This window comes from Manis pentadactyla, chromosome 5 (genome assembly GCF_030020395.1).
Source record: "Manis pentadactyla isolate mManPen7 chromosome 5, mManPen7.hap1, whole genome shotgun sequence".
Lineage (NCBI taxonomy): Eukaryota > Metazoa > Chordata > Mammalia > Pholidota > Manidae > Manis > Manis pentadactyla.
The window spans coordinates 83,636,900-83,657,500 of record NC_080023.1 but is presented as its reverse complement, the minus strand read 5'-3'; the positions used below and the strand labels follow the sequence as shown (position 1 = coordinate 83,657,500).

Genomic DNA, 20,601 nt, shown 5'->3' with positions numbered 1-20,601 from the left:
AAGGTGAATGTTAGCATCCTGGTCCCAGGATTTTCTAAATATTTGCTTTCTTTGAAGGCCTAATAATATTGATCCCTGTGTGGCTATGCCCCAGAAAGCCCCAGGGTACCCTCTGCCAGGATGGTCCATGCCCCTTGGGGGAAGGCTCAGAGCCCAGGCAAGGTACCAGAGGTGCCTGAGGAGCTCTGCAGAAACTCTGCAACTCAATTGGGCCTGCGATTTTGTCTTAAAAAGCCTTCCCTGGTAGGTTGGTTTGGACCCAGGGTTAAGAAAAACAGCTGTGGAGCCAGGCATCCAGCAAAGTCTTGCCCTACAGCCAGACAGTGCCGAGTATTCCTCCAGCACCTGGCCGCCCTGTTCCCTTTTCACACTGGGTTCACATGATGCCAGAGTTTTCAGGACCTCCACTGTAGCCTGAAATGGTACAGTCACACTTGGCAGTTCAGCCACTCATTTATGATCCCCTAGGCATTCTTTTCTTATTCTTGCCATAATAATATTAATAGCTAACATTAATTGAATAACTACCATGTGCAAAGCAATGTATATGCATGTACTCCAACCACCCTATGAGATGGCACCTATTATCCCTGCTTTACACGAGAGAACTGAGGGGTACAGAGAAGTCTAGGATGGACCACATAGCGTAGAATTTGCAGTGTTATGACCCAGTTGTTTGGAAACAAAGCTTCTGGTCAGCCAAACCTCCTCCAAAACACATATTTCTGTTAACTCTGATGGAAAGTCTCATGGAAGAACCTGATTGATAACTATATATACAATCTACATTGAAACTAAATCTAAGTTTATAAGCAATAATAGTGGGAAGTGTAATAATTATTGTGTCACTCTAGCTTTAGCAGGGAATAAATGGTATCTTCAAGCTGAGTTACTAAGAAGAGTTTAGTAGATGATTTACAAAGCTGTGGATGGGATGTTTAAAAAGCAACGAGCAGTGGTCTAGCTCCCCGGAGTTAGTAACTGGAGAGGGAGCACTTACAGGAACCTGGAGAGAGAGAGAGAGAGAGAGAGGTACGTGGAGAAGGCCTCAGGCAGCAGCATGGGCCCTTGGTAAAGGGACCCACAAGGCACCTGGAGAATAACACTCAGCCTGACTCTACCTCATTCTTCTGCCCTTTGATCCCCTGCCTATGATTGCCCCTTGGCCAAAATCCAGAGAGAGCAGGAGAGCCCATTGACTATTCCAGCTAGTTAACCCACTCTGGGGACAGAGCAGAGTAGACAGAGGACTGTGGAAGGCAAACGGGTGACACCAGAAGACTTAGATGAACTTGAAATATGTCTGTAGGCACTGGGTTGAAAAATTAAAAGGATCAGACTTCAAAACAATGATTAGCAGTCACAAATAAAATTATCCTAGTCAGAACCCATTATGGCATTCATTTTAATTACATTATCTTAATCAACCTTTAAAACACCCCTTCAAGACATGCCTCATATACTAAATCTCTGAAAAAAAATGTAGTAACTTGACAGGTAGTATGGCTAGGACCTGGCCAAGATCAGACTCTTACTCCAAAGCCTCTAACTTTTTTTTTCACCATAGAACACTGAACATGAACCAAACTGAAAATGACTAAGCAAATTACTTGTCTAGAAAGACCCATAAGGGTGAGAAGAAAAAAAATAAATCTTCTTTAGATGAATTATTAATATTTAAGTTTTTATAACAATCATTCAAAACATTTGTGTTCCTCAGTCTTCTCTCACTTTCTCTTAAAAAAGGAACTATTTCAACATAATGCTGCACTTGAAAAAGGTAATAATTTATTTATTTTGATGAATCATTTTAGATTCACCTAAATTGTTTTGTTCACTTTCTTATCCCCCCTGGGATGGATGGGGAGAGAGAATATAATCTTTGTTTACACAGTGGCTATGTTCTAACATGAACTACGGTTGGGCTTCTTGAAACCAAGATCCCAAGAGGAACAGAATAGGCAGAATATGGTGTGACCAGGGCATAACTCAGGCTGCCACAAAGTGACTTGATACATTCTGAAAGTCCCAGTAGTAGAAGCAGTCCGGAGGCAGCACATTTCCTAGGAACACTACCATTTTAATCCATGCACCCAGATTTGTTAGAAGGACTGGTGAGGGTGAGCTCTCTCCTCACACAAGGCAAAGCCAGACTGCAAGGGGACTAGGCCAGGGAGACGGGTGAAGGACAGGTCCAGACTCCAAAACATTTCAAGAAGGAAGATCTACACTTGGGACTTGAGCTGTATGAGGCAATCTAGTAGGGAGACAATACAAAGGCTGATGAAACACTTTTGTGGCTAAATATGCGTAATTATATATGGGACAAGCCAGAGGCAAGAGTCATTCTGTGGACTTGCTTGTCTCCAAGGCCATGTGAAACACTGCTTCCCTTTGTCCTGAATTAATGCAACATTCCTTGTTTAATTTAATATATATTCCTTTATTTAAATTCATTTAAAATTAGCTGTTATATTCTTACTAAACTCTCCCATGCTTTTTAACCATACCGTAAATTTGTCTTTTATTTGCATGTAGTGTAATGCTGACCCATCCATCCTGTTCCTTGTGCAGAATCTGTTCAAAGTTACAGTGCCAGGTGTTATAAATTAATAAATTGGTATCCAGTGTCAATTTTTTGTGAATGTGATTCATGTGAATCAGCCTTCAGAATCTAATAACTAAAGCATACTAATAAAAATAAGCTCTAGAACTTCCAAAGCTAGTGTCTAGACCTAAGACAGCCTTACCATGCTACGGAATCCCACGGAGATGGGATTGAACATTATCCTTTATCTACACTCTAGCCATTTGAAAGATGATATAAAACACAAGGAGTGACCAGGTAGAGCAGCGAACCCTGAAACAGCTGATCGCTACGAGAACAGCATTGCTGTGTGCCGGGAGGGACCCGGCAGCAGCAAAGCTCTTGCAGATTTGGTAAGGTGAAAGAAAATAGTTGAGACATCGATTGAGAGTTGCAGTTCTTATGCAATTTAAGTTTGTTTGTGCCTCCTCTTCCTCCCTTTCACCTTCCTCACTCAGCCTTGCAAGTACTCCTACCTTTCCAAGTTAACGTTATATGTGTAGGGACCAAGGGCAGGAACCCCAAACTTGCCACTTTGATGTATTAATTATTTTAAATTAAAGTAACTGGAGAAGCAGCTGGAGTAAGAGGGATACTCTAACCCCTCCTCTGGCCCCTCCTGAAACCAGAAGACAAATCTAGGTGAAGAATGCCCTCCTTGTACCTGGAGGGGAGAAGGAATCCTTATCACCAGAGACAGGGAATTCAGAGCTGAGAAGACTGCCGAAATACATCTCATTACTTTTTTTTTGTTAAGATCTAATCGGTTTTATTAAGCGATTCGTGAATCAGGCGACATCCCATCTAGCATGTAGTGAAAGGCTCCCTCATTACTTTTTTACTAATGTACTAGTACAGCCCAAATGCTATTTAGAATTTCTCACTAATTGAAGCTCCCAAACATAAGTTTTCTCTGTCCTGTCAATTCCTCACAGATCTATTGCCTCTTTGTCTAAAATGTATAAAAACTGCCTGCCTTGGTCATTTCTTTAGGTCTCAGTTTCATTACTGAGCTTCTGTATGTCTATAATAAAACTTGTTTTTTTCTCTCCTGTTAATTTGTGGCGTGTCTTTGATTCTTAAATCAACTAGAAGAGTGCTGAGGAAAATACTTCATCCCCAACATATGATTATTTTAGAGGCCTCAGATCCCCAAGGACTTTGGCCGTTTACCCATGGAGATATGTTGATCCAAGCTTGACCTCCTATTCCTGGCAGCCAGAAATAACCCTTCATTGGAGTGAATGAAGGAAATGACAGTGACCGCTGTGGGCTCAGGCCTTGGTGTGTACTGGCTTTGCATATTCTTATTAGTTTTTATGTTTCATGTCTTAGATGATCCTAAGGTTAGTCTAACCCATGGCCCGTCCTTCTCTGCAAGAAACACTCCCTAGGCTTGTATCTGTAAAACTGTCAGGCCTTGGAATTTTTTAGCTATTTTCAACTTGGCCTCAGTCAGATAGATGGCAAAACAGATTCCTCTGTGTGTTTTTTTCAAACAAAGGGAGGTCATGAGGGGCACACGACAACTTGGATTTAATTTTTTTCCACATTTCCTGACCTTCTCAAATGGAAATTCTAATCAACCAGCACACTGGGTGAGCTGAGCTCAGTGGAGTGTTTATACTTAGCAGATGTGAAGCCCTTGCTTTATTATGAAAAACCTGCTTTGGGTTCTTTTCTTGGACAGGCTGTGTGCAGAAGAAAATTTTCTGACACTGCCAAGCACAATCTCATACAGCAGTTCTGAAAGCTGGCACAGTGACAAAGGGGCTACTAAAAACCATTAGCCAAATCTTTACCTACCAGGGCAAGCTTTCCCTACCCATCCCAGCCCTGCTCTCCAGGATGGCCCTGTGCTCACATGGCGTGGCACAGCTAAAGGATTAAAGGATTAGTTTCACCTTACATCTGACTATTTAACTTACCACTGGGTTTGCAGTGTTGTAAAGAGAAAATTTTAGGAACAGAAGCCAGAATAAAAACCCACCCTTAAGGACTGGCATTTGCTAAGGCAAAGCAAAGTTTGCAGGGTTCACTGTGATACTGGGTGAGTACCAGTCTATGCCATTCAGTATTATAATTGCTCAGCTCTTTCTGCTATTAAGAATTATTCAGCAATAAACAGAGGTCCATTTCTCTGCACACACAAAGGCCCTTTTCTTACTCTCTTAACCTTAAAGATATCACTTATTATAATTTCCATTTACTATTAGGCAGTTTAATAAGCACTTCCACACACATTACCTCACTGAGGCTTCATGACAATCCCTGAAGTAGGTATAATTTCCTCTCATTGTCAAGTTCAGAGTGTCCAGTGTTGAGCCATAAACACTTACCAGTCACTGCTGGAGCTGCTACCTGAACCTAGTTGTCCTGAGTCCCGTGGCTAGTTTCCCTTCCCCACTGTCCTCATGAGACCGGGTCCTGGTCTGGCTCCATGAGAGAAGGCCGTCCCTGAAGGATGAAGGATCAGGGCTGTGAGAGAGGAGGGCTGGTGAGCCCAAGCCAACAGGAACCTGCATAGCACCCGCACTCCCAGACTGATGCTGAATGTGCACAGGGTGACCATTTGCCTGGGACTCTCTTGGCTTGAGCACTGAAAAGCCTAAATCCAGGAAACGCCCTCAGTCAAGGCAAACCAGGACAGTTGGTCACCCAATGTGTGGGTCATGTTTTGCCTCTGGTTCCACCTGAATTTCTAGTAACACCTCCAGATTCAGAAGATTCTTAGTCCCAAACTCTTAGGAAATTCTGGAGGCTTCTGGGACCCCACGGTTGATCTTTGGAAGACAGTTTTTATTGAATCTGGTGTCCTGGTCTTTTTGTCCCAAGTGTCCCAATATATAAAATAGTTTAAAAATCCAAGCCCTTGATTACCAATGGGAACCACCTTAAAAATTATATTTGCTACTGATTATGAACCACAGAGCATAGGAAGTGCTTCACCATCCTCACCACAAGTTAGCACACCCATGCAATGTGGTTGTTACTCTTTGCATTTTATGAATGCGGCAGCCGGGGTCACACTCAGCTACAAGCAAGACTGCTGTCCCTGAGCCAGGTGTACCTGGCCCCAAAGCCCATGCTCCTACTGCACACTCCTCAAAACTCTTCCAGGTATCTGCGCTCCTCTCCTGAGCGAATTAGAGTTGCATGGATATTTTGAGATTCACATCTTTCTTTAGAGGCTCTTGTAAACTTTTGGAGTGGAACAATTTTCATAGCATTTAGAAGTTTCAGTACCCTAAGAGACTTGGCCCTAGAATTTCATAGAAACACTGGAAAAGGGTTTACAAGAGAGATTCAGCTGGTAACTTCCCCAAACCTAAATTTAGGACTGATGTGCTACATTATCCAACATGACCATGAACTTTTTTCTGCTCAACATTTTCTTTTTAATAGATCACCTTCCAAGTTTCAGCTTTTGACATTTTATCATACAAGCAATTCACCTAGAAAAGGGATTAGGACCATAAATATCAATACAGATATTAAACCTCAATACATTATTTTTTGTAAAAAAGAATTTTTTATATTAATGTCCTATACGGTTTTTGCTGAGACCTTAAGAGTAAGTTTACCAATTGAATTTTTTTGTATCTGTGCTGGTACCACCCGTGTTGGTACTCTTTTGCTTTTGTTCATAAGTACACACTTTTTGTTACTGAGATATAGTTTGGATTTTTTGGCTTGAAGATTGAGACTTGGAATAGCTGTTTTGTCCACACCTGCTTAACTTTGCTGGATATCAACAAGACATGCTGGGTTTCTTCAGTGTTTTGCGGCCAAAACGATGGCAGTCACACTCAAGTCTGATAGATTGGCACTGCTTTTACCTGGTGGGCTTAATCTGACCAGTGAGTAGAATTACTAATTATAATTGCTAATTCTAAATTGGGCATAAATATATTTTTTAATTGGACCTATAACACCTGCTATATTAATCGACAGAGAGATCTGTGGCAAAGCTCAGACCAATTTTTCAAAACAAAGTTTCGATATTATCTGTTGTCTGAAAATATTTCACAGCCTGAACAGTTTTGTCTGGACTTAGGAAATGTGCCTCACTGATTTAGTCCACAGGAGTTTACCTCCTTGGTGTAGAGTGGATTTACCTGGAGATGAGTGTGCCAGTGTGCCCACCAAATAAATAAGAACATCTATTGCGGACACTCTCCTATCAATACAATCAGTAGATCCAGCAGATTGCAGCATCACTGCATCTTATTATAAGAAACAGTGGCCTCAAGTGATTAAACAGCTAATTCAGAAGAGCTAAGCACTTTCCCAAGTAAACAAAAGCCCTTTGGCATTTGAAACCCAGTATGCAGCCTGCACTTCAGTTTCCCTCATGCCCTACTTATGCACCTTTGTGCCATGCATAAATTACACAACCATAAGAGACAGCTCTGTGTATAACAGTGATTGGAGTCCAGATCAAAATCTGTCTACATACAGGGGCAACAAGTTTTACTATCTTTCGATTATCCCCCAAATACCTAGACAGCACAGTTGTCCACATTTATGTTCTATGTGCCTCCAATTCCCCTTTCTCAACCTTGATCTTCTATTCTAATCTGTTTACATTTCTTTGGCCCTATTTTCATTAATTAATGTTTAATCATCTGATTTCCACAAATTACATCGTCTTTGTAGAATGAAGTAGAGCATAATACAATTTTATATCAAAAATATCTCAATTAACTTGCTTTAAAAAGTCACCATCTACAAAAAAAAATAAAGCATTCTAAAGTATCCTGATGTATACTGCAATTTTGCCAAAGTGTTGACATAAACGGCATTGCCCATTTTATCACCCTGTTGACAGTCCTGTGTATGCTTATTAAGTAAAAAGTTATTATTGGCTTAATAGAGAATTACATCTCATCAATTTTATCTAGGAAAAAACCTCTGATAACCAAGGACAGCAAACGCTTCACTATATGCTAGTTAACTCACTTTGTTCCCCTGGTCATGTATCCTGAGGTGGGAGAACGACTGTGGGAGGGCAGTGCTGGCCGGACTGCAAGGCTTATGGATTTGTTGCTTTCTTTATCAAGCTTTTTGCTTTAAACATTTTATCCTCAGACTACTTATTTAAATTACTTGAATTTAGAAGATTTATTTACTATATCTCAACACATAAAATTTTCATTCTTACAAGTTTTTTATGACTTCTTGCTATCATTCTTAAGCATAAAAGTTTCTCTATGCTCCATATATTTGATATTTATATCTTTACTGTAAAACAGTTTGGTTTTTAAAGTAAGTCTCAACTATTAATCCAGCAGGAATTTGTATGGGGCTGTGCTGTGAAATTTCTAACTTCAACACTGGGCTGCACTGCATTGTGACCCATAACATTTTCTAATAGGGTAAAGGGTGAATATTAATTCAAGTCACTGTCTTGCAGTCACCCATCTGTTTCCAGCATATCATTTCTCACGCTTAATGTCTTTGCAAAAGAGCCATGTAACATTTATTGAACATCCACAATGTGCCAAGGATTTGGGTTTCATTAGCAAAGGGCACTGTAAATTAATCTGAGATCCAAGCTGCTAATTTTTCCCCTGAGTGCTTTTTCAGTGTTCTCTCCTTTCTACATTGGTCCAGACTACCAGATCATTGTATTATGAAGATACACTCAAACTCTTTTTAAGGAAGAAAACAATGGGTTAAACCATCAGACCCACCCTCTACTACACCTTTACTCAGTTAAGGAAAACTAATAGCTTAATATGGCCAGTTTAAAAAATAGTTACTGTTATCCAAAGAAACATAAAAACTGCTCTCAGGAATTTTGCTTCAAATATCACCTTACTGCTCTTCAATATCCATGTACTTCCTGCTTGCTCCACTTGAATGTCTACCCCAGACAATTCTTTCCCCAGTACATTTTATCTCAGCAGATAATGCTACTTATTCGGCTTTTACAGACCAGCAACCATAGCATCACGTTTAACGTCTTTACTCTTGCCTACCACATGCAAACTGATGCTAAGCCCTGACGATGCAACTTCTAGTTTTTCCTCCAGCATGCCTTCCTCTCATTGCCCATGACCATTACCTTAGTTCAGTCTAATCATCTCTCATCCGCGTATGTTAACACAGTAGCATGATAACATGCCTACTGTAGGAGTTGGTCCACTAAGCTGCTAAAACTTACATTGCCCCCAAAATATCAATACTTTAGCATGGTTTGAAAGCCTTTACTAATGGACCACAACGTATTTTAATTTATGAATGTATTCAGTTACTCAACAACTAAGAACTTAGCACCCACTCTGTTGAAGCCTCTGTGCTAAGCTCTGGGGTAGCAAGGGAGTAGGGGTCATATGCTTTTACAATCTCCTAGACATCCAAAAGTCAAAGCACACTGGATTACCCTTCCTGTTCATACCTCCCTAGTCTCATTCGTGTTTTCTCTTATGCCAGAAAATCCCTTTCTTCTTGTTAGCCTGAGGCAATCGTACTGATGCTTCAAGAATTAGCTCGTAACTCTTAACAAAGATTCACATGAAAGAAATTAAAATTAACTGGTGAAGACTTCAGGCCCAGAAGAATTTCCATAATTTACCTTAAGTTTTCTGTAATAGGTAGGAAAGCCAACTGCTTAAACTGTTCTTGTTTGGAAGGTATGAAAACAAATCATTAAAAACAATCATTTTACCTTTCAGTATTCAAACTGTCCTGACATTTATAGATTGTGAGAGGCAGGAGGTCTGTTGAGTGATGGTTATTCCCTTTTCACCCTTCTCTCCCCTGGGATTGTGGATCTGTTTCATTAATACAAGCAGAAGTAGAAAATTTGCTGAAGATGTATAATCTTTATGAAATAAATATTTAAAGTCTTATGAGCAATTAGGGCTTGTCAACAATATTAAAATTTTTAATTCACATTTTCTAAGGCTGTAATTATATATTAAAAATAAATACTTGGATTTTTATGTTGGAATAGAGTTTTAACCAGCTGCCACCCCTTAAGGCAGATTTACCTTGTAAAGATGTGCTCTATGTATTCCCTAAAGTAATATTCATTTTTGTGGATGAAAATGTCTTTAACACGTTGTAACCATTCTTTTTTTATTCAAATGTAAATATTTTTTAACACTTGCTGTAAATAAACTTGAATTAGGTCTTGAAATCAGCTCATTGTGTGTATTGTGACTTCATTAGATTATAAAAGAACTAGGGAAAACTTAAGGGAAAAGCACCTTTTTCAATAATTACATTTAAGAATCACCATTATACAACTAGGTGAAACTAAACAGGTATACTACAAAGATGCATGAGGCTATTTACCAGCATATATTAATATTTCAGAAAATATTTCAAAGAATAACACTTAAATAGAAAAATGCAGGTAGAATCACATTATAATATATATCCTAATGTTCAGTCCAATAAAGTAGAATTGTAAGTCTCTAAGTCCCTGTTTACCTAGTCATGACTCCATTTAACAGTAAATGTTTTCATTTGGTACAATTGCACTGTCATATCCATCATATCTACATATATAAATACTAAAAATTATTAATAAAACTTAAATATTTTACAAAATGTTTTGTGGTGATGTATTTTGTTTGAGGAGGGTGGTTTTATTTTGTTATTGAGCTTTTACTGACTATGGATAAAGTTTTAAAGTATCATAAAACATATGAAATACTTCATAAACAAAGTAAGGCAGAAAAAACAGAAACTGGGGGTTTTAATACAAAGATATAATATCACTTGGACTGGCCTATGTTAGTAGATTGCAAAATGTCCGGATAATTATGAGTCACTTTTACACAATGAACATTTCCCAATGAAAAGTGGCTTGAACCCAAGGGGTCAAAGCTCTCTTTCCTTTTATCAGTTTGTTGATCTTGGCTTAATCTAGGTTTAAAATTAAAAACAGCTGAAATATCTGAACAGTACACATAATTCCTTTCTGAGGTACCTTCATCATCAGCTAAGTTTAGCTATGGCAATTCTCAGAGCACTTATAAAAAGCAAAGTTTGTAAATATATATTATACATATGTAAAAATACATACATATATAAAAACATTATATATATAACATATAATCTTCACCTAAGAATCATTCAGACATTTTCCTCATTAACAATGCCTATAGTTAGAAGCCTACAACTTAATAAATGGAGTAAAAAGTTCCCCCAAAGAGCATTTTTAACCACAAAAATATGTAAAGCCAATTAATGTTTATATCTGTTATCTCAAATTTCGAGAAACATATTAAATAAGTATATCTAAATTATATCCAAATATAGTTACATCAAAAGAAATAAATTCAAGAAGGAATAAACATTTATATTCTTAGATCAGTTTTTGAAATGAACTCCACTTTATACCAAGAGCTTCCTATAAATTATATTTTTACAAATGTTACATGTTATAATTTTATATATTTAATATTTATCATGAAACTTTGTGGAATCATTCCTCACTTCTAAGCATATTATCACCAAATAGTGAACAGCGAGACTTTAACCCATCTATGAACAGTTTCTTGAATCATCAAGAAACTGGTTCTAAGGAGAGATCAGGGAATTAATAGTTTTCATATATTTTTCATTTCTAGTCAGTGGAGTCAGTGATGCAATGTCAAACTGAGTTCTTGGATGTTAAATCAAAGGACAAATGAGCAAGAAATAGCTAGAAGAATGTTAAATGAAATAGCCTTTGTTTAAGCTTCTAGTTTAAAGAATAATCTGGAATTTTCATTCATTTAGCAGTTTTTTTTTCACTTCAACCTTGTACCAAGCACTGAGTTAGGTAAACAGCTAGCTCACAGTGGTGAATAAAAAAACATGGTCTCTGTCCTTATAGATCATATAGTATAGTAAGAGGCCAATTTAATAAGGAAATAAATAAATACATAAACATATCACTTTTATTTGTGAAAAGTATTAAAAGGGGAATAACTAAGGTACTGGGTTAGAGGGAAAAAAAGGTGAAATTACTGCCCAAAGCCCAGTAATTTGAAAAGTTGACCATCTCCTACTCAGAACTGTAAAACAGCAGTATAGGTGGTATTTGCCTCAAAATGTTAAAAATATCGTTTAGGTTCATGAAGCTGAAAAATGCTAATTTCTTATGGACATTTTTATACATTTGTTTATTTCAATAGTTCTCTCCTTGCACACCTGTCCAGAAAAGAATATGCTTTAGTTTTGACCAAGATTAACAGGAAATGATTCTACTTAGAGTAAGAAAAAAACTATATAGTTTTCCCAGAAACAGGCTTTGCCCCATGACCTCAACTCTAATCTGCAAAAGTTCCTTCCACCAGCGACTGTTTTCTTGTTTCTCACTCCTCTTTATATCTAAATTTTTTACATTTCTCTGTAATATTTAGCTGAGGAACTCATAATTTCTGCCCATGTCTTTGTTTCTCACTCCCCCACAGTTGGATTCTCTCTGCAAAGGAAAGTGAAAGCCCCTGATACCCCAGGCAACCAGCTTTAGGTTTCCAATACTTCAGAAGAGAAGGCTGAGGAGTATCTCCCTAGAAATGAAAGATGCTAAAGCACTTTCAACTTATTTTTGCAAAATTGTTAGTGCTTTATTTCTGGCAAATGAGAATCATAGAAATAGGCTATCCCCAGGAAGCCCCCAGAGGTCCTGGGAAGCACATGGCTGAATTAGAAAGAAACTCTTGAATGAGTCTGTTTGAGGACTAAATAATTCAGAAAGAGAGAAGGGTGGGTTCCAGGACCTTAGCTTGAGCACTACTAGGGGCCCTACTTTATCCCTACCTGCTTCTAGGACGCTTGTTATAGCAGAATTCTAACCAAATTTGGGTTGTTGTCCCTTTGAAACTTACAAATTATCATAACATCTGTCATTTTTAAAAGTCAATTTCATATATTTCGAGGTTTTCTTGTTTGGGGATTATTAAATTTCATCTCTTTCTTCCAGTTGTTTACGTGATGAAACCATGGAAAACATCTCAAGCTATCCAAAGCCTTTCCTCTAATTGTAGCGTGGGTGAAATGAACAATCTGTGCTGCTTCCCCACACCGGATGTCTATTTCACAGGAACGATTAGTCCCTGGCTATCATACCGAAGACTTTCAGAGAGGAGGTCGGGCTGTTCCTTTGGAGTCCATGCACTTGGCAATATTTGCAGGAATAGTCAGCTCTTAAAAGGGGAAACCTAGTCATTCCCTGAAGTCTCCCCACCTCAGATAGGAGACCTCCAGTATGAGGTCTCTCTACCTTTAACCCAGAATATTTTTCTCCTTTTCACAATATACACAATGGAAACGTCCCAATAGGCCATGCCCAGTATTTTGCCCTAGGAAAAGTTTGGCATTTTGACATCATCTAAATAGATTAACTCTCCACCTGCTGGCAATAACCACCTAGATACTCTACAGGTAACTCAAACTAACACGATCAAACCTAAATGCTTTACCCATCACCCACCCAGTAGATCTACCTCCTGGGCTCTCCACTTTAGGATGTGGCCCCACCACCCCTCAAACTCAAAAACTGGGTTCCTCCCTCTGCACCAGTCTCCACATCTACTGAATCATTAAGGCTTCTTGGTTTTACCTCCTAAAATGAATCAATCAATTTCCTCTTCCTCCTCCCTGCTAGCATGTTTCTCTGGTTTGTGTTCTCATTTCTTGCCCAAAACCCTGTGATAACCATCTGACACACCCCTGCCTGTTGCAGAATGGCTTTGGACTGGCTTATACAAATCTTCTAAGCCCACCAATGGGAACGCCCAAATAGAATACTTTCTGTTATTTAAAATACAAAACTGCTTTTTGAAGGCAGGAAGGAGGAAGTGGCATTAGCCTTGCTGTGCCACACTGTCTCACCTCAAGCCTCAGAGCAGTATACTTCACGGTTCTGATGAGGGCAGGAGGTGTGGGGTGGAGAGGAAAGGGCCTGTTCGCTGCAGACCAGCTCTGCTCAGGTCCCAGACAGTTCCTGGCCAGGTGGGACTGAGAGGAAGAGGCCACCAACTGGAAAGAAGGGATGTCACGCGAAGTCTGCTGTCTCTATGGCCAGGACTCAGATTTTACTGACGCCCTGGCCTCCTTTCCATCACAGCAGGAACTTATTCTTATTGTTCACTTTCCCTTAAGAAGAAGGGGCTTTATCTTTCACTGACTTATTTCTTATGAAAATCAAGAGAGAGGACTCAGGGTCTAAATGCCATGGACTTCACTACTTCATCTTTCATTGCAGACAGAAATGGCAAGACTTTGGGAATCACATTCTTCTAGTTAGATTTAGTGAGTTTTTAAATTTAAATTAACTCAGTAATCAACAAAAACACAGTCTGTGTGACTTATTTCCCCTAATCTTTGGGAAATTGTCAATATTTAAAGAGAAATTTTGCTATCCCTGATCTTTCTCCAAAGTGATCACAAAGAACTTCGGGAAATTCCATATGCACTGTCTCTTGTCCCATTCCCCTCAAACTCATCTTCCCCACAGGCCGCAGGTGAGGCCTCTTAAAGGCAGATCTGATCACGTCACTCCTTCACTTAACAATCACTAGAGGGCTCCAGTTTGCCTCCAGGACATGAGCATGAATCAAAGGCCCCTCATGATGGGCCAGCAGACTTCCCACCACCCCCTGGACTACCCACCATGTTCAGGCAACACTAAAGCACTTGGGTTCCTCCCTGCACACACCGTTTCTGTTTCTTCCTTGCTTCCGCTCTTGCTATTCCACTTCCTAGAATATTTGACCATCTTGCCCTTTGTCTTAGCAAGTTCCTGCTCATCATTCAGGATTCAGTTCAGTCTTCACTCCTCCAGAACATCTCCTCTGATCTCAGGGTCTGGATGTGTTTGTGCTGTTATGTGTGCCATGTTGTATCACAGTATTCTGTTTATGTGTTTTTTCTTTCATGAATCTATTCTTCTATCTCCAGCTGCTGGCAGAGAGGCTAACAAGAAGAGATGTCCAGTAATGTTTCTTAACTAAATGCACAAATGAAAGGTGCTTGATCCCATGAGGACTGGTTTCCCATGTAGGACCTAGGAAGGGGATTGAAGGTGGCAGTATCTAGCTAGGCCAGGGTTACCAGTGCTCCTTTTCCCATGTGCCTTGGGACAATTTTCCTGGTATCCTGTTTGTTTCTCTTTTCCAGTGGAGTTAAGGAAAATGAAGCTGAAAATTGTGTGTTTGATGGTGATGCCAACCCTAAAACAATGAACCTTCACCTTGCACAAAGCACATCCTCCCACTTCATCATGTGGGGCCCAGGAGCCACATTAGGAGCGAGGCAAAATGGTCTGTTACCCAGTATGGGAACCACACACTAGCTCCCAACAATGTCACAGATGAGAGAATGACTGAGGACAGTCCTTATATCCCCACTGTGACTCCAGGTCTTTCCTTTTATACTTTATTTACACTTACTAGTTTTTAATCCCACGGAATTGATCTGACTTGCCTATTTTAAGTTCAATTCTCCCACACAATTCCTCACCTACACTAGGTTCTAAATAAATAAATGTAGGTTGAAAGAATGGTTTAGCTCGGTGGTCTCTTAAGTGTTACCCTTGGTAGTTACTATGATTTTCATTTTGTATTCTCTCTGTTCTGTGTGTTGGTGAACTTCCAGTAAGCCAGGAAACAGAATTTTCCTCACAGTCGTGCTCATGCTGAATAGTCACTGCTAATTGACTTGTCTGGTGAACAACTTGAGGGCAGGAGCTATGTTGGTGGGGATCCGAGCAGGGAGCAGTATGCATAATCAAATTAGAGTTTAATTGAAGAAGTTTTAGTAAAGAGTTTTTTCAGAGGTACAGGCAGGGTTAGTCACTCCAACAAAGGATGAGGAAGTGTCGGGATCTGGGGGTTGCCTTTGAGGTTTTGGGGCAATGTGAAGAGCAAAAAAGGCAGTGGGAGTCATCATAGAGGTGCTCAAAGAGGCCACTTTATTCTGCATAGAGCTGCACTTCTTAAACTGCTACAGTGCTAATTCATAGTTACAGAAGTATTTGGAGGCACACATGCATGTGGCCTTCATGGCCCGGTGTCTGGCCTTCAGGGCCCTTATCTAGCTGCTGTCTCACGGGTACAACACACTATGTTTTCAGGTTTCTTAAGATCAGACATATTTGGGGTGAAGCAGCGGACAGCTGTCCTCATAGAACAGTAGGGAAAGTTGCTGGGTGGTTGGGGGCTTCCCTACAGGAAGTACCGAAGTTCTCATTACAGTGGGAAACTGTTATGTTTCTAGGCCGGAAGGGCTAGGGCAAGGAACAGCTACCAGAATCTAGCAAGAGCTGCAGCCCTGGGCAGGAGCAGTGGCCATGGGCTGAGGAAGCAGTCGCTGCCCAACAGGGGAGGCCAAAATGTAGGAGAGAATAAACACTCCAGCCCCTCTCCTCTTGCCCTCTGGCCTTCTGTTGGTGACTTCTTTCCCTTGACCTGGCCAGAATCCAGAGGCCAGGGAGGCCTAGTGTCAGCTGAAGGGATCAACAGCCCAAGGGCACAGATCAGAGCAGAGACTAGACCAGAGGTAACAGGCAGAGTATCACAAGCATATGACCTAGGCCTGACTCCTCATTTTCTTCCCAATATCTAGAACAGAGCTTGTCTCCCAGGTCCCAATAAGTATTTACTAAATAAATGACTCCCTTTGAAGTATTTAGAGACAAACTATGCTAATGCCAGACTGACTGAGATCTGCTGGTGAAATTATTCCCGACCAAAGACTGGTTGAGACCACAGGTCTCTTTTCTGTTACTAGTATTTGTTTAACGATTCATCACCAATTCCCCTTTCATTATCACAGCCCCTTCACAGACTACTGGTTTTGAGGCAATTTGTCTATCAAACATAATTTTAAAGCAACCACTATATTAATCAAAACCACACATTGTCACCCAGCTTCTGATCAGCATAAAATATCTAAGTTTACCACACCAAGTTTATACAGCCCAATCAAAAGAAAAGCAATCTGACCTTTAGTTAGCCTCTGGAGTCTTATCAAGAAAAAGACACATGCTTGTTTAATATCTGAACTAGCTCTCTGCCCCTGTTACTGCCTTCTCAAAGCTTCAGGACCCTCTAAGAACAAATGGAGTAAGTCTTAAATTTTGACAAACTGGTGTTCTGTAGTAGAATTAAAGCCCACCTGCAAGTTGCAATTGACTTTGTGACTTCCACCCTCCCCTTTTCCAGTATGTATTTATATATGAACTTATTTATTTTTTTATAGCTATAGAATAATGCACTGCTTAAAAGGAGATTTGTGTCTTGAAGAAGTCAAGTACTAGGACAAAAAGATCCATTGTCTCTACCATGTAACCTAGCAATCTATGAAACAGACCTAGTCTCTAAACAGCGCATCTGGCTCCAAAGCTTCTCAGATCAGCCTGCCGCTTGTATAGCTGGGTCTGTCTTCTCATTTTACACAGTTTCTTTCTCTGAAGGATGGGAATTAAAAACCTTGCTCTTGAGAACCAAGGTTGGAATTTTATGTAATTTTTATGGTACTACTTTGAGTTTCAACTTCAGGATAACCATTTTATATGACACTTTTTAAATTCAGGGAAGATATAAAAATCACATTTTGTTTTCAGAGTTCTGCCAATATTACAGGCAATGTTAGGGAACATACTGAGTTTGCAATCTGTTTCAGGTCTAGTATTGTCTGATTTTTCTCTTGAACTTTGAATCTACAATCCAGTCTAAGGGATAATCAAAAACATGACTATTTTTATCATTAATCATTATCTTTTAATGGTTAATCTCATCAAACCAAAGTTCAGAAATGTGGTAGAAATCAGCAGGAGAAGGACAAAAATCAATTTTAAACAAGTATTCCTAAAGTAAGGAACAAAGCCCACAGTCAGAGATCTTTTGAAAGGAGTCCCCCTGCCACCTTCTTGAGAATGGGGATTCTCTAGGTGAGATGTGGGATTTAAGAAAACTTTGTAGTCAGCTTCCATACTGTAGAGGACAGAAGTCATGCTGAAGTTTAGGATTAGTGAAAGGAGTTTTCAGGAAGTGGCTGTAATGGTCCTAACTGATGTGACACTGGTCTTAGGAGAGCCAAGGGGTGGGTTGGCCTTGCTCACAGTGGGAGTGGAGTACGTGGATATGGAAGCCTCAGGTCCTTTTTGGCTTCAGCTGCTTACACATAGCAAAAAGGGACTGTGACAGAAATCTAAATTGGACCTTTTCTTTGTATTGACTTGTGTACAGCAAAGAGCTGGCCTCCTCCTGGATGGGAACACAGGTTTGCCCGAGTAAGGAGGAGTTTCTTGGGGCCAACCTCTTGGGAGGTTGGGAGTGGGCGAAGCAATGTCGTTTGGAAAAGACAGGGACATGCAGGAGAAGGACAGGAGCACAACTTTCTCAAAAGGTGAAGAACCTTTTCTATTGGCCTTCTGAGCTTATGGATGCTTATGACTGATGTCCCTCTATAACAATGGGGAGAGAGAAGGAGACTGCCTCTTGGGGGCTCTCAGTATTTCTTCATAAATACCTTGTAAATGGAGTGAAGGCTGATCAGTGAAGCCCTGGGAGCTGATGCAGAGACTTGGTGAGCTGAAGTGAGAGTGAGCTCTACTCCCTTCAGGGCACAGGGCCTGATGCAATCCCTTGGCCAACCTGGCTTAGTTCTTCCCAACCCCACCTGCCAGAGGTCTAGTTGCTGCACAGACAGTAATGGTGGGTCAAGTTCTAAATGCTACATGACTGTCTTGTTTATTATATGCTTTGGATATAGCCCATGGAGTACCCAGCCCTAAAGAGACCCTTTTGGGTAAATAAACATTTCAAAAAGTTCCTATCCCAGTTCCACCTGTGCAGTATTCCTAATCCATCCCACACACCTTAAACTGCATGGCTTTGAGGATATATGTATACATGAAGAAGAAAAAGCCTTTAGGTATGGCAAGGCATCTCCTCCCTTCCCCAAACCTCTTCTCCTTAGAGTTATAAGGAAGAGAGATTTAGAACCTTCCATAGTGAAGAAGTTCATACTAGCAGACCTCACAATACCCTGCCTTCAGGAGCCAGGCTCATGGGGTACCCCAGTGACCCCTCACTTGAGACCTTGGAGACTCCCTGATGAAAGGCCCAGGAAAACAAGAGTGGGAGGCCATTGCTACAGCTCAGGGCAGCTCCCACTGTGAATCACCTGCTGGCAAGAGCCCTCAGGACTTGCCTGTTGACCTCTTAGGATCCCTTCACAGGTGATGACCCGGCGCATTAATCTCTCAGCCTGAAATCCCATTGACTCAGAGTTGAGCTTCTGTCATTAGCGACTCTGAGGATTCTGTGCACATGGAATGTATGTGACGGAATGGCAGTAGACATGTTTGGAGGTTCCAAGAAGAAAAGAGAAAAGGTCTGAGAGATCATCTTCTTTAAGGGTGACACTCAGTTTCCTGTCTGTGAAATGGGCACAATCCCATGCCCCTTCTCCTTGCTAGGATAATGGTGGAGCGTAGCACAGTTAGGAAGATACTCAGGCATCAGTGGCATGAGTGGACTCTCACACACTCAGAGCTCTTCTGGTCAGAGCTGCCAGTTCAACCAAGAGGCTGAAAAAGAACTGCAGCGATGCAGAGAGGAGGCTGGAAAGAGGAGGAGCTTTGAGTGGGGGGCACTTCCTTCTTTAACCCTTGAAGCTACGCAGCCCTATGGATCATTACCTCTCCAATGAAACTGTGGCCACAAGGCAATGCCAAGTTCAACTTCAAGTTAAATCACTAGGTAGTGAAATTGTTCTCATACCCATCCTGTGAGCTTAACTAAAGCCTTCCCAGTGCTGTGCAAGGAGAGGGAGAAGTGAAGTCAATGATGCTGATGGGAATGCTTATTTCACAGAGTCCATCCTCACTGCTGGTTTACACATCTTTGTGAACTTGATTTGTGTTGTGCTAGAGGGAAGCCTCTGTCACTTGTCCTCTCATCCTTACATCCCCTGACACTTCCAAGTCACTAGCCATAAGCCTCCAGTGTAGTGTCTTTTACATGCAGAATGTTGGCTATTCAATTTTTATATGCCAAGAATGAGTGAGTACTCAAATTTTTAATCTGAAAAAAAACCCAAACCCAGCAAAACTGTGATGCATGGATTTTTATGGACAAGATAACTGAACTGATAATAGGTGATGAGCAGAAGGCAGATACTGTTTTTAAAAAAATGGAATTATAGGCTGTGAGAACTGCAAATGACCTTAAATTTCTTCAAATTCAACCCCCATATTTATAGGTAAGGAAGGTGGAGAATGAAATCACAGGGCGGTTCATACAAACATATGAACAGAGATAAGGACCCATCTTTTCTTAGTGTAGCTTCTGCTGCTGCTCTCTGTGGGACACCCTACTTTCCAGTGGCAGGTATGACATTTCATTATTAAGCTTTCGAAAAGAAGGAACTCTTCTCTGCTGCTTGCAGTGAAAAGTTTAGGGAATAATGTGTATCCACCAACAGCCAGAAGACTCTAACCTCCAATCTGGGAAAGCTGTAGAGGTTGTCTACTAATCACCCCTCCCATGTAGTGTTAGACTTCTCCCCACTGTGATCGGCCAAAGAACTGTATAATCTCTGCTAGGATATCTTCAACCCATCCTTAAGCATGTTCTCTGCTCAACAGCCAGCCTAGCGCAGTTGTTCATGTCAGGCTGAACTGCCTATTTCTAACTCCTACATTTGTCCTGGTCCTGCTACATAGGCCCTAGAAAATAGGTCTGACCTTATTTCCACATGCCAGCCCTTCTTCAGATGGTTGAAGACAGCTGCCAATTGTCTTCCCCACTTTCATCCCAAGCTTCTTTCTCTCCAGAGTAAATATCCCAGTTCTGTCAGTGACTTCTTGACTCTGATGAGGCCGAGCAGGATGTGAAGACAGCAAAACACTGCAGCGCCATCTTGGGGGATCCAGCAATGGCCATGTCCCGTGGAGCTTCCAGCTGTCTCAAAAGGAAAATACATTTACAGATAAGCAGAATATTAAGGAATCTGAATGCATAAAATGTATTATAGGTTTAAAATTTTTACCATCAAGC

At 40.6% G+C, this 20,601-nt stretch overlaps 1 protein-coding gene across 1 annotated transcript in view; it reads right to left on the bottom strand.

Annotated features, from left to right (window-relative positions):
• The window catches only part of C5H4orf17 (chromosome 5 C4orf17 homolog), a 260,042-nt gene that overhangs the window by 64,705 nt on the left and 174,736 nt on the right, over positions 1 to 20,601 (bottom strand). The window contains 3 exon segments of the mRNA XM_057502468.1: positions 4,927 to 5,065; positions 9,261 to 9,366; positions 20,289 to 20,505. The gene's annotated coding sequence lies outside the window, so the exon portion shown is untranslated.